The sequence below is a fragment of the Podarcis pityusensis genome (genome assembly GCF_964106645.2).
Source record: "Podarcis pityusensis genome assembly, chromosome: 1".
NCBI classification, from domain to species: domain Eukaryota; kingdom Metazoa; phylum Chordata; class Lepidosauria; order Squamata; family Lacertidae; genus Podarcis; species Podarcis pityusensis.
In genome coordinates, this window is record NC_138028.1 from 101499178 (window position 1) to 101514164 (window position 14987).

The 14987-nt window shown below is 43.0% G+C and overlaps 1 protein-coding gene across 2 annotated transcripts in view; it reads right to left on the reverse strand.

Moving 5' to 3' along the window:
- Positions 1–251: 251 nt before the first annotated feature.
- GTDC1 (glycosyltransferase like domain containing 1) overlaps positions 252–14987 on the reverse strand; it is a 231123-nt gene continuing 216387 nt past the window's right edge. Inside the window, exon 10 of one of the 2 annotated variants that reach the window (XR_013987035.1) lies at positions 252–952. The gene's annotated coding sequence lies outside the window, so the exon portion shown is untranslated. Of the gene's footprint in view, positions 953–1179; positions 2069–14987 lie in introns of those variants that run through there. The other variant, XR_013987036.1, reaches the window with a different exon arrangement.

A 14987-nucleotide genomic window follows, 5' to 3' on the forward strand; every position in this document is an offset into this window, starting at 1 on the left:
GTGTCTAATGGCCCCTGCACTGAGAAAGTTAGTATCCCATGGGCCCCACTGAAATCAATAAAACAAGTCAATCTCAGCTAACAAATTCCACTGGTCTCAATTCACTTTATATATTTTAATATTCTATCCCACTCTTTCCTAACAGATCAAGGTGGATTCCAACACATTAAAAAACAGAGACAATCATGGTTTTGTAATTATAATGTTTAATGTTTTGAAGTCACTCTTTTTTTATGCACCGATAATAAATATTTAAAAGTGACACACCTAACCTATCTACCTAAAAATATTGACACATATATTCTAAAATGCATAAAACATTATTTGACTGTTGCTCCAATCCCAACAGAACAAAGTATTCTCTCTCCCCATAATAACCTTAGGCACTGAAAGCAAGCATGAGCAAAGTATTTTACCACATTTGTGGAAAATACTCAGGCTGGCATGCGGGTATCCACCTAGGTATCCACCTAGATCTCCAAGGGTATCCACCTAGAAAGTCTTGGCCCTCTATATGGCCCCATCATCCAGACTTGTCTCTCTGGTATTTTTGGTCAGTACAATGAACGAATGAAGTCAGTTGCTTGTATATTTGGGGCATGTTGTTTTTACACAGAATCAGCAAAATAGGATAAGTTTGGAGCTGCCCAATGTGCACAGCATTGGACCAGCTATGCTAAAGTAGCAAGTTTCATGTTGCACAATCTTCTTCTTCTGAAGAAATAGTTCTGTTTGTGCAATCCAAGCATGCCAAAAATTGCTTTTCTTAGACCAACTGGCTGCATAAGCATATGGGTCGTGTAACTTTTCTTCAGAGAGAAGGAATCTTCAGTGCCTTTATTTACCATTTATGTTCAAGCAAAGTAATGCTTAACTTTCTTTTGGTTGTTGTTGTTGGTGGTGGTGGTGTAACAGCAGAAGAATCCCTTTTGAACCTGATGCACGTTAGGCTCTGTGAAAGAAAAACAACTCTATACTTCAGTGGTACATACACTTGCACAACTTTTTGTTACGTTTTCCATTACTGGGAGTACTTGCATGAAATGAGGCCTCCTCACCAAACCCTCATCCTCCGATTTGAAAAGATGTCAGCACGACTACGGTGGATAATGGGTGAGCTTACTGGAACACCGCAGCCTGATTTACAGCCGCTTTGAAGTCTGAAAGCAATCTTAATGGGAGCACAAATTCACTTTTATTCCCGTTTCAGTTCACCTCCTAACAATGCTGGCTCCAGAATTGCTATGCGTACAACAGCTTCACAAATCAGGGATCATTAAAGTCTTATTTGTATATCTAAATCGAATTGCCTTCACCCTCTCCTAAAACGCGCAGAAGTTTTAACAGCGTCGCCTGTACAATATTGAGGCAAGCAAAGGGGCGAATACAGCCATCCAAATAAAACTTAATAAATTAGGTTGAGTGTAATTATCCAAATTGGAACAGGGCCAGAAGACTTAGGCAAATACTTCTTTAACAGAAGGAGCCCTTGGAGGTATAATCACCTCAGGAGGAAAGCACTACTGTTAACAGTATTTTTAAAGAGAAGGAAGGATGCTCCAACAACAGTTCCATTCTCTTGTTGTCATATGTCTCATATTTGGACTGTAAGCCCTTTTCAGCTCAGGCTGCATCTTAGTGGTATTTTTCTTCTTCTTCATACAACAACAACACCTTACCGGGTTATAGTTTTCCTAAGATTCAACAGCACGACATACCATGCCACGCAGCATAGTTTTGGCAGAAATTTGCCACTCCAACCACTTTTGGCAGATCTCTTGCACACAGCTTGTATGATCAGGCAAGATCAGAATACGGCAGAGTGCATCTACCAAATTAGCGTCTTCTGCGCAATAAGGTGCAGCACAATGGATTCACACTTGGGCTTGATCTTGAAAGGAAGCCCAGCTTGCAAGAAGAGCTTCTCTTTGAATGCTGACCCTCAGTAGTCTGGGATGCCTGATGACAACATGACAGCTGAAGATGGCAATGTGACAGGCTATTGTATTCGTCAGAAGCCGAAGTCAGCATGGCAGCATACTGCAGTTGGTGCGGTGCACAGGAAGACCTGTTTCAAACAGTCAGTCTGATCGGGCTTATTCTAATTAATTGTTTGTTTGGCATCATAAATTAATAGTGCACTTTTCACAGCAATGCATGAAAAAACAAAGCACCAGGTCCTCTGCCCCCAGGTATCTTACGATCAAGAGGTCAACAAAGGGGGGAAAGGGGAGCAAGAGACAGGGATAGCAAATGCTTGAGGGAAGCAAGAGGAACAGGAAACAAGAGAGGAATGCGAGCAGATGTGGTTGTAAATAGTGGTTCATTCAGGCCCAGGCTGCAGATCCATTACTACGAGGCTAAATTATTGGTAATACTTGATTTTTCTAAAACAACAACAACTGCACTATTTCCCTGTATCTATACACCATTGACCAGATCTTGTGAGATTTGCAGGAAGCCATCAGAGAAGCAGAGCACAGCAAGCAACACATCATACACGGAGTTGCTGGCCTTTTGCTATGCCTGAGAGTGTGTGCTTGTGCAGTTAAAATGAGAGACAAAGAGACGTGTGCTTCCCTATGTGATATGCTTGCTCAAAAAAAAAAAAAGGAAGTAAGATTGGTCCTGCTGGAGGAAACTAATGGCACCTAGTCTACCATCTTGCTGTCACAGTGACTTACCAGACATAGGCCCTGTAACTACCATGCTGTCTCAGAGGTTCCTTGTGCATAGGTAAGAGAAAGGGACAGCTGGTGGGAGAAACAAACACTATAATAATCAGGGGTGTTGATCCCAGACTTACAGATTTACTGACATATGTGAATGTGGTAGACATTTCTCTGGCTCTTGCACATACATACCACAATGCCCATGTCAACATATAAACATAAATCAGATGTAGTGAGGAACAAAGGGAACTCAAAGAAACTAAAAGTCACCAATTCTCCCCCCCCCCAGCAAGAAACACACACACTCCAAAACAGATAAGACATTTATGTAGTCTGGTGGAGGCAGGCAATATACCAACTAGGACAGTAGACAGACAAAAGCAATATGAAAATGATTTCAATATAGAGGCTGTTCCTGGGGTAATTTATGTTAAAGAAATGCTCATCAAACTCCAATATAATTCTTTCAAAAAAAGAAGAAAAGACTAGGAAATAAAAATGAATGGTTAGGTCAATTAATAATAATAATAATAATAATAATAATAATAATAATAATAAAAACATCAACAGGAAATACCTCTATTAGGCCTCAGCAGAAAAAGTTACAGAATAGTCAGCATGGTTTGTAGGACTCTTCTTTAGGATGCAAGGTAATTTCTGAGAATCCATAAAAGGAGTGACAACCCTTTTTCAGACTGAAGGCTGTGTTTCCTTCCAGAGGCCACATGGTAGTCATGGGTGGGACTAGAGGCAAAAGTGGGAGGTGCAAAGAATATAAATTTTACCTTTGCACATGCTGACTGCCATTGAGGCAAACGAGACGCATGAGCAGAGTTCAAGGACCCATTCCAGCCATGTAAAAACACCCAGGGAGGCTGCAAAGTGGGGCTAATGAGGGGCGTAACCTAGAGAGAGTCTAGGCAGACCAGGCAGGCCATGTTTGGCCCTCAGACCTGAGGTAACCCACCTCTGATCTATACCACAGATATAACTTAAGTGGGTTTTATCTACTGTTATTCTGGAGCGGGGCATAACAAGGTAATATAGAGCTTCTCATATGGTGAGTTCTATAAACTAAGTGAACTCTTGTTCAGTATGTGTTTTAAAAAAGAAGAAAATGAAGGGGGGAGAGAGAGAGAGAGAGAGAGAGAGAGAGAGAGAGAGAGAGAGAAACCACGGAAAGAAAAGAACAACAAAATCTCAACAGGTCTGTATGGAATTCATGCAGGAGCTCATTTATTAATGTATGTGTAGCTATCATTTTATTCCATTCCCCAAAGGTGACAGTTAAAGGGGCAGAAGACTGCCTGATTGACAGCAGCCATAATTCCATACAATGAGACTGTATCATATTGTTTGATGTGATATGATATTCATCACTGGTAACTGATCAAACATACTCTTGCATCAAACAGTATTACAATGGGATCTTATTGCATGTGCCTGCTGCCAGGACTGTTCATTCAGTTGTGCACCAGACAGGTCTTTTCATAGCAGTGATGCACCAACACTGTCTATGGGGTTTTAAACAAGAATGTTTCCTAAAGAATTGAGTTGTGTATGTGCAATGTGTCAGCAATCAGGATAAATCTTTAGGGGTCCATAACAGGTTTTCAGAATGCAGCAATGAGAATGATGCTTGGATGGGGGGGCATCCTTAAAAATAGAGAATACTAAGATGTAACTTCAAGTGTGATGAGATCTACTGTATTCACTTATAGCCTTGCAGTTTTTCTGCAGGAGGGTGTATTCTGTTTCCCTTAACTTTTACTTCTTACAAACCTGGCTTTGGATAAGTGCTCATTTCATCTATTTCCTCTCATTCCCTGGGCAAGCTTTGGGCTTTTTAAAATATATATATAGTCAGGTGCCTGACACCTTTATCTACTTAAACGTTTCTTCAGCAAATTTTATAAAAGAAAAAGAAACCCAAGGTGCTTTCGTTTTAAATTTGCTCCAGGACAAGGTGGGGCAGAAGGTGGTTTTGTGATTGCCACAAGGATCAACCAATCAGCACACTACCCAGCCATGGAGAGAGGCGGTTTCATGATTGTCACAAGGGCCAGCCAATCAGAAATATACAGAGTCAGGTTCTGCTAGAAACAGAAAGCTTTCTTCTCTGAGGAAGTCTGACCAAAAAGGGGTGAGTGAGAATCTATAGTTTGCTCACCACTGACACTTATGTTCATCCATTCATGAATTTATTTTAGCTGTTTCTGCAACTAACATTACTTTTTTAAAAAAGTGTTAGAAACAAAAAACCATAAGGCTTTTCCATGCATTATGTTTTTAAAGCATATGCATAATGTTTATCAGTGTATGTGATGTGACAGATGTGTTTGATAATGTCACCTTGAAAGGTACAATTACAGCAGGGGAGGTCAAGAGTCTTCCACCCCATGTCAAGTTTTAAAAATCAAAACTGTTTTGGGAAAAACTATTAGGAGTTCCTTTAGTTAGGAGCATGAAGACAGTAGCAAACGATTATGAAAAATAATTTCTTCCTTGATGTCTCTAACAGCTCAACTCCAGGATTTGTTGACGTTAGAAATTGCCATCGACATCTAGATCTAAAGCACAGGATAGAAAAGGAACCCCAGCTTGGGAAAGGGGTGCAGGGGAAAAGCAACACACAGGAGAAGAGTTAATCATCTCCCTCTTACCTGTTGCTCCTCCTCTGCAAATTGTACCTATATCCACATCATCTCCCCCACAGGACAAAAATAGTCTGGTCTCAGTGATTTTGATAAGACAAACAGCCTGCAGAGAGAAAGGTAAGCAGCATTTTTCCTTCTTTACAAATTTTCAATTCAGGCTGCCACTTACCACAGCTTCTTAAGGTTTTAAAATAAGGTTCGGGGGGGGGGGATCCACCCATCAAAGAGTCATGTGTAGTTCAACTCTTGAAAGAGGTGGGAAGTAACCATGCACCCCTTCTTTCAGTACGCCCCATAGAAATCCGTAGAATTTCTTTTAACTATGCACAGGCCTGGTTTACATGTCTCCTTTTCAGGGCACATTATAAGGTACTTTATAGAACTCTAGATGGCAAGCAACAATCAGCACAGACCCCCAAGACAGCAGCTTTCCCCCTCCCAGGTCATACAAGCACACCGTAATCCAAAGCACATCTCTCAATCTCTCTCTTCCATGCAATGTCCATTTTTAGCTTCAGTCAAGCTCCTAAACACTTTGACCGCCTGCCTGCATGCCAACCTTCTGCCTTAGTTCACACAGGAAATCCCCTTACATCACGCAAATTGCCAGTCACACACCTGGGTGACATCTATCACAGCCTAGCCCCTTTTTGCTTCCAATGCATTTACCATCCAAATCATTTAACTGCCCCAGGTGGTGGATCTCTTGCTTAAGCCAGTGCTTATTTAGGTTTGTCTGCCTCCCCACTTCCAACATATTTTAAGAATAAATGCCTATTTACAAAACTACATCTAAAATCAGATGTCTTAAAAAACTGGTAGGAAGACCACCCAGTTCGCAGAGAGCAGGGGTGGACTCACAGTTACTCTGCAGATTTCCCTCTTTAATCACAGAAAAATAGCTCTCAGCACTTCTGGAAAAATGCTCGGGCATGGACATTGGCGAGCCTCCAAGAGGAAGGAATTTTATAACTGCGAAGCTGTCACTGAGAATGCCTCTATGTGTGCCTTGCCTTCATCACCAGACCTGACACACAGATGGAATAGTCAAGAGGGCATTCTCAGTTTATCTTGGAAATTTCAATGGAATATGGATTCCTAGCTAAGCCCAAGTCATTTATAGGTCAAGATCAGAGACCCAGTATGGCAGTGTTGAACATGGGCTGGGGAGAACTGTGTTAAAACCCTACCACCACCCTTGAACATCACTGGGCAATCCTGGCAGTCAGCCTAACCTACTATCCCGTTCTACAGGGGCCGGGACTTGGAAGAAGCAGGTCAAGCCCTGTCTTTTCAGGTCAAGGCAAGTCTTTCTAGCAAGTCAGTACCCCGGCCAGCTCCCACTGGCCCTGCTGCCTAAGCTGTGGAAGGTGTCTCAACAAAGAACAGGGACCATCAGAGGCTGTATACAGGCTGACAAGGGCTATACAGTAGTTAAGGAGCTATGTGCTGACCTGTCTGATTCTGCAGGTTCTGAATTTGATGCTTTGGAAATGATAGGGATGCTACTAGGGGCTCATCCTCTTACGTCTGAGGAGAGTGAGAGGCCTACACCCTCAGGTCTGGAAGGCCCAGGAGATGGTGTTGAGGATCTTCTCCTGAGTGCTGAAGGCCAAATTACCTCCTCATCTGCATCTTCCTTGGGGTAATGTGAGGGTCTGTGTCTGGGGTCATGACACCAAACCCACCGTACTTTTTAAATGAAGATTACACAGATGACCCCACGCATGCCATCCTGACCTCATAAGAGCAAGGATGGAGATATAGATGTGATGGCCTTGAGTCGAGAAGGCAATCATATCATGTGCTCTCTTTGCTATATTCTTCACAAGCTGGAACCTTCCACGTGGAGCACATTGGGTAGGAAAGCTCTGACAAAGGTTTAAACCAGGGGTGAGTAATATGTGGCCCTTCAGATGGCGAGGGACTCCAAACTCCCCTCTGCTCCAGCCGGCATGCCCAGTGGCCAGGAAAGCTGGGCATTATAGCCTAAATAACATCGGAAAGATCTTCAGTTTCCCATCTCTGTGCTTAAGCCATGTACATGGCTCAGGATCACTGGCACCATGATGGTTGTAGCTCTCCACACGCATTTCAGTACATGCTGTAATGGAAAAGGGCTTTTCTCTTCTCCCCTTCCATGACTGTCTAGCTGTGCAAGGGGTTCTTCAGGTAGACTGCCAGCACACTCCCTGGGGTTCCCTTGGGTGGAAGTGAGACCTGAAGGTGCAAGGTGACTATTTATGAGGCAGACGGATCATCCTGTTTTAATCCATTTCTCACCAGAGCTTACTTTTGTCTGCCAAATCCCACTGATAAACACAAGCACTGTGAAGCCAAATGGTCTAGGCATGTGAAGGGAAAATATCCCTTTGAGTCTGGCACAAATGCACACAGAGAACCCTGACAGACAATTTTTGAAAGTTTATTAAGGATAAGAGGCAAGAAAAAGGGAAAGGGCATTTTCGGTACTTTAAGAAAGTGAAGATTACATTTCAGAAAACTAGCTAGGCCTTCCTCGCAAGGCACAGAGCATCCTGAATGGTCAGGAGGAATAACTGAATTTTGGCTACATTCCATTTCTACGGTGCTCTTGAGCCAAGTAGGTTCTGATTGACAGGTGGCTCTGACTAGCCACTCATAAAAGTTGCACCTAGGCTGGGAAGGTGCTGTTCTCCCCTTTTAGATGTTGAGAGTTGGGGCTGTTGAGGTTTTAAATACTGCTGGGAGTCAACTCCCCTGCAAGACTACCCACTCATGTATTGGAGTGGGAGACATTAGCTCTCAGTTTATACAGGATGGAAGACTAGAGAAACTGGGTCATCTTACAAGGACAGGCTAGGAATGGTCCAGGCCTGCTAGACCCGGTTGGGGGGGGGTAGTTTGTTGTGCAGCTTTTTCCTCCCTTCTCCTCCTCCAATCCCACCCTTTTTCTTCATCTGCACCATATGCATCCAGCAAAGGATAGGCAGAGTTAGACTATGGAAAGTCTCGGCGGAAACTTACAAACACACACACACACACTGAGGGAATAAACCAGAGTTCCTAAGATACAAAGAATAGCCCCTGGCTACTTCAGGCTGCTTCAGCTCAGCGTATTGTATGTCTGTGACTCCACAGGATGGGCCAAGCCTGTTTTTGGCTTTTGGCACATCATCATTAATGCTGTTCAGTAGCGGCCTGCCAAGTGGCAAATCCAGGCTAGTTTTAAACGCCTGGCAATTCAAAGCCACAATCAGACTGGCATGTGCTGATGTTCGCGTGGTCTAGGATTCCGCTGTCACTCTTACGGGCTGAAATAGTTATATGGCTACTCCCTTGAAGGCTCGGATTCCAGATTGGTTTTCTCATTTGATCAGAGCTATCTTTTTAAAACGCCCAAGGCCATGAAATCTAGTTCTCCCTGGCTAGTCATTCATAAGGGCACTGCATCACACTCCTAATGGCATTTCTACTTTTACAGACTTGGAATTATACCCGTTTCTATTTGAAATGACACATTTCACCACTGCAAAACAAGACAAATTTGTTAGTCAGCATCTTTCCTCCTTGTTTTCCCCACCCTCGATATGCCTTCCTTGCTTTCCTGTGTTCCTCGTAACCTATTAATGCTGTTCATAGGAAGGGAGGTTTAGGTGCATTTTACTGTCACCAATTGCTTGGAGATAACAATGTAAGTAGCAGAGTGTGCAACAGGAGAAGAGGAGGGTTCTTCTGTTTTTTCAAAGGGTCTGAGCTTCAGTTCATTGCATCGCAACTAAAGAGGCAATATCCCTCTAACTGGGTACAGCTAAATAATTTGAGTTGCTGTAACACTGAACATTGCAGCAGGCACAAGGGAGCTTTAAGGGCAAAAGTTAAAAGAAATTTCAACACAGTGAGCAACTGCATAATACGGCAAACACTTTGCAACAAAATTATTTAATTCGCAGATGTACATTCTGACAGGGCTGGGATACAACCAGCTTACTGCCATGGTTTTCCACCTGTACATTGGTCCCTCTGCGGTAGAGGAAGATATGTAGCCCTGCTTCAGACTGTATACCTTGATATTGTGCCGCTCGGAGTCACCATGCACCAGGCAGAAACACAACTGCAGATCTGCTCTTATCCTCCCATATACCACCTGAGTAGCAGCTATTATTCCGCCTCCTCAGGGAAGGGACCCCATATGCAAGCTCCACAAGCCACCTCTATCACTCCAAGCATCATTAGCAATAGTAGGATAAACTGCAGCTGGGTTGCCCCGATGCAAGCACAACAAAGCCTGCCACTAATCTGGGCATTCAGCGTTCCAGCCCTTGCTAGGATGTTTTAAGCCCATTTCTCAGGGAATCTCCTGCTTTTAAAGGTGGAAAGACGTCTACAGGACTTGACAAGCTAACTAATTAACATGGGCTTGGAAGGCAAATCTTCTTAGTGACTTAACAACAAAGGACATATCCCTCAGTTAAGCAAGCACACCTTGTATTCGGCATGGACACAGCGTGCAGTTTTAACGTAGCAGCGTTTTCAGGAGCCCCTGCTATTTTCCCCCAACGTGGTTTCTTAAGACATCTGACAACCTTTTGAAAATCAACGTTTTTGTCACATTCTTGGGATGGGGTGGGGAACCGATGGAACAGGCACTCCAACAAACAGCAGGACTACTCTAGAGTAAATAAGTTAATTGTTTTATATGATGACTGGATGAAATCCACCAATTCGATGGAAGTGTTTAAAGGTATTGTGTGAATGATGTTGCAATATCTGCCTTATTACTCTTCTAGTGAACTAGTGGTTGCCACATTGTGGGACCATGGAACAGAGGCTCATCCCTCTGTCACAAGGCAAGCAATGATGCAACAAGGTAATTTGAGACCAGGGAAGGGGTGGGAACTGGCAGCCTGCAAGCTCAATTAGTCCTGCTGCATGACCCAATTTGGCCCACAAGGCCTTTTCACCAAAACCATGCCCACATTCCCCATTCCTGACATCATACATGACATGAGATGATAGGCAGGTGAGCAAGCAAGGGAAGCTTGCTCTCTGCATCAGTCAGTTGATTGGTGGTGACAGCAAGCCAGCTGGGGTCATCTTATATTACTATTATTATTATTATATATTTATTTATACCTAGCCCTTTCCCCTGACGTGACTCAATACAGTTTATAGATAAAAACAAGAATTACTAAAAACATAGGGGGGGGGGGAATAATTAAAAAACAAATAATAGAATTACAACTATATACATAAATCTTGTGTTCTTATCTATCTGAGATGATGGTATCCTGAGATCTCCAGATGAAGGGTGGTGTACAAATAATAATAATAGCTGCCTATTCGTGCATTGCAGGGGTTGGCCTTGACCTCAGGGTCCCTTCCAATTCTACAATTCTGTGATTCTAAGATCTACAGTGGTACCTTGGGTTAAGAACTTAATTTGTTCTGGAGGTCCGTTCTTAACCTGAAACTGTTCTTAACCTGAGGTACCACTTTAGCTAATGGGGCCTCCCGCTACTGCTGTGTGATTTCTGTTCTCATCCTGAAGCAAAGTTCTTAACTCGAGGTACTATTTCTGCGTTAGCCGAGTCTATAACCTGAAGTGTCTGTAACCCGAGGTACCACTGTATTTTAAAACATACAATCACAACAAAAAACAGCATGGCACCGGCCCCTGATTAAAAGCAATCAGTTCCCCAAAGCCTGTTGGAACAAGGTGGTCTTCACCTGCTGGTGGAAGGACAACAAGGAAGGAGCCAGTTGAGTTTCTTCAAGGAGGAAGTTCCAGAGTCTGGGAGCAGCCACCGAGAAGGCCCTTTCCCAGGTCCCCACCAAGCATGCCTGTGAGGGTGGCAGGACTGAGAGAATGACCTCCCCTGAAGAGATCAAAACCCAGGCAGGTTCTTATGAGGGAATACAGTCTTTCAGATAGCTTGGACCTACAGGGCTTTATAGGTCATATAAAGGGGACTTTGAAGGGGAATTGTAGAGGGGAAATCCATAGTATGGCTGATTCCAGCAGAAAGTAGAGTGTGATTGGTGGGGAGAGCAGCCAGCCAATTTTTGAAGGTGCAATTCTTGCTCATTGCAAAGAGTCCCAATAAGCTGACTGTGGGTGTTTTAAAGCACCACACAAGGTTCTTTGCAAGCCCCATCAGCTGACATCATTGTGGCATCAGGTGATTGACAGGTGGACAGCCCTACTCCACCCCCAAACTATTGCTTTATAGCTGCATCTGCATTTCTCATATGTTAGACTCTAACACCTAGAGTAACAACAACAGACAAAACCAGTTGGACCACCTTGAACAAACAGAAAAACAAATATTCTGAGAGCAACTGCAGATAAGTCTTGTCATGGCCAAATATGGCAACTGAATAGAGGATGTGTGATTCATTATATCCTGGAAAAACAGGGTATCACGTTTTTGTGTGATGCCAGTACATACAACCAACAATACTGTTGGATTTAAATGGCTCCTTCTTCAACAACCAAGCTCCACAAACCTGCTGTCTACCAGACTGTGCGATGACTGCTGATGCGTCTTGCAACTTGTTGTATCGGTTATAAAAGCTCCTGAACACAAACACAAAATTTTGTATTGGAACTCTGGGGACTACATTGATATTGGATGTGGGACATGTGGCATCCAGGCCGCAGGTGTGTCAAAGACTTGCCAGGGTTTGCAAACTCAACATTCACACCAACACAATGTTAGCCTCTAGTGCTACCATTCTGGGTTATTCACAGACCACTTTTGAGATGTATGAAAACCTAGTATAAAAATTACTAGTAATTATTCATGCTCAATACAAGCTGCCTGATGAAGATGATCTTTCCAAAAGGTTGACATGTATATATTTCTGAGAGTCATACCCATGGAGGTATGAGTACCCTCATCTCAAATAAATGAATTTGAAAAGTGAAAGTAGTGTCGTCGTCCCCCCGTCCCCTGTCCCCCCCCCCCCGGTTCCACAGGACTGATTGAGGTTGGCAATCAAGAGAGGGGGCATTTCTGCTTGAAAAGTTTTATTCCACATCATGGTGCAGCCTTACTGCCGAAGCTAAGCAGATTTAGCCCTATAAGCTGTTTGCATAGGAAAATGCATGGGAATAATGTTTGCCAACCAGTACTCCTGGGGGAATGAAATTAATACAGAGATGCTGCTGCTAATGTAGTCCAAAATAGGCCTGTGTCACACAACCAAGACATGATCACATAATTATTGAAGTTCTCATGATCATGTGAAAATCAGAGACACACAAATCTTGTCCTATCAGAAAAGCAAATGAATATTGAAACAAAATGAGAGAAAGTGTGTGTGTGTGTGTGTGAGAGAGAGAGAGAGAGAGAGAGAGAGAGAGAGAGAGAGAGTGTCGTGCAAAGCTATCATTGATCTGTAATTAACACATATTCTGAAGTGAATACATTTCTTTTTGCTTAACTGGTCAGAATTTAAACCTTATCAAGGAATGTTGGCAAAGATCTAAGAGTGATTCAATAGAGCCCCCGAATTAAAATACAGTAAAAAATACAGTGGATTGACCAAGAAAGCTCTTTCCCGCTTTTTTTTTTAAGTGCACATATGATGATGCAGCATAGCTATAAACAGATGGTATTTGGCCTCCTTCCTATTCTCAACATTTGGAATTCCTAAACTACATGAATTAAACAATAATATTTTATAAACATACAAGGGATTTTGCTCACTGCTTTGTTAACATAGAAATTATACAATGCTGACATTTATGTAAATTTTGAAAAGTAAACAAGAATATGCATTTGAAATAAAGCAAACGCAAATCAACAGAGGGGAGGTATGTTCCTCAGTGCTCATACCTATGTGTGTGAGAGAGACAGAGAGAAGGAGGGAGGGAGGTGGAGAGGGAGCCAGCCTTGCTTAAGGGGAGCATAATGGGATGAAGGACAAATTGTAGCTTAGGCAGTCTGATCCTTTGTACTCTAAAGGCATGTTTTACACCTTGCTGTAAACAAGGGATAGTTAAACCATAATTGGCTAGTTGACCATCAGCATTCATTTACTATGAAACCTGTTATTACAGAGTTAAAAGACACTTCCCAGTGCTGATTCCTTGTTGTGAGAAGGAGAGTCAACCTGTCCTTGCTTAATATCAGATACAGCTCAGGCTGGCTCTTGTTCTACGGATGAGACACCAAGGTTTTAGGAAGGCCTCTGCTTGTGTTCCCATCCTCAGTTCATTGGGTGCCTCTGTTTTTAAGAGCCAGCAAGCAAAAGCTGGCACTGAAGTTTTCTCTCTGCCCTCCTAAGTTTGTTGACAAAATAACGATCCCTACATTTTAATCGTCGTTAGAATTTTGAAAGGGCTAATTACCACTGTTTACAGACAGGCCTTTTCTATTTGAAGCTCCACAAAGGTCAGGCCCTTTGCATGGATCACTTGCCTGCCCCTTTACTTGACCGGATTTGTTTTAATGTGCCTCTAGATACCTCGTCAGAGTTGCAGGCTGAACTCTGAGAAAGCCCAGAGGAATTTTGTGCTGATTTAATGTTGAGGGTGTTGTCTCGGCTAAGGCCGGGGTTTTCTATGAGAAGTTCTGCTCTCTGCAACCAAAATGCAAGGGATGGGAAAGAGAGACATACACAGACCCCCACCCACAAGGCTCCCACTGGAAAAGGAGCCCAGGACTACACCATACTACTTGTGGTGGAAACACATGCGGAGCAAGCCATCTCACACGTTAGGAGGGGACAAAAGGCACTTCCAGACGGTGGCTGTTTTGGGGGTGGGATTCAGTCACATACAGGCAAATCTAAGTTGCGAAGTTAAAGCTGACTGGGAGTTCTTCTGCAACAAATCCCCTTTGCTAAAAGACTAGACTTTTTGTGATAGGGGAAGTGACAGATAAAATACACTGGAAAGTGTGGGACAATGTTTGCTTTGATGCATCATCTAGTCTCCCTGCAAGCATGAATGTTCATTAAATAGCCAACATCATCTAATCTCCAGAATGAATAGTAATAAACCTGAAAGTGCCCAAATAGAAGGGTGTAAGAGACAAGTGACTACTGGTGTGGAAGGTCACCAGATGACGAGGAGGGCAAGGCTCCTTTGCCTCTGAACAGATAGATTGAAGATATTATTAGGTCACTTTGTCTTCATACTTTGTAAAATAATAATATTAATACTACTACTACTAATAATAATAATAATATACCCCTTCTGATTTCTGCAGAACAATCTTCTCTTCCAAGGCAGAGGATCAGGCCAAAGCAGTTCACAACCCTAAAGGCTTAATCTCAAATACCAGAAGTGATCAGATTTAGGAAAAGTTATCCCATTCTGTCCTGACCTGGGTGCTCCAACACTGAGATTTGCAAAAGCAGCTACTGCTTCCACGTTCATAGCGAACTGAAGACATTCCACATATGCTCAAAGGTATTCTCACTTTTACTTCTTGGGCTGACACTAGGGCTGGATCTAGACACGTCAAAGAAGCAATTCAGTTAAACACATTGCAAACCCATACAGGGAAATCTGGTAGGGAAAGACAGGACTTCACAGTGCCATCTGGTGTCACATTGTTATATTGCATATACAACACGTATGAAACGCCTTTTCTTTACCAATCTAGCTGAGTCCTAGCAGAAGAGTCTGGCAGCTTGTCTTAAAGGCAGCCTAGCCTTGAGCTTT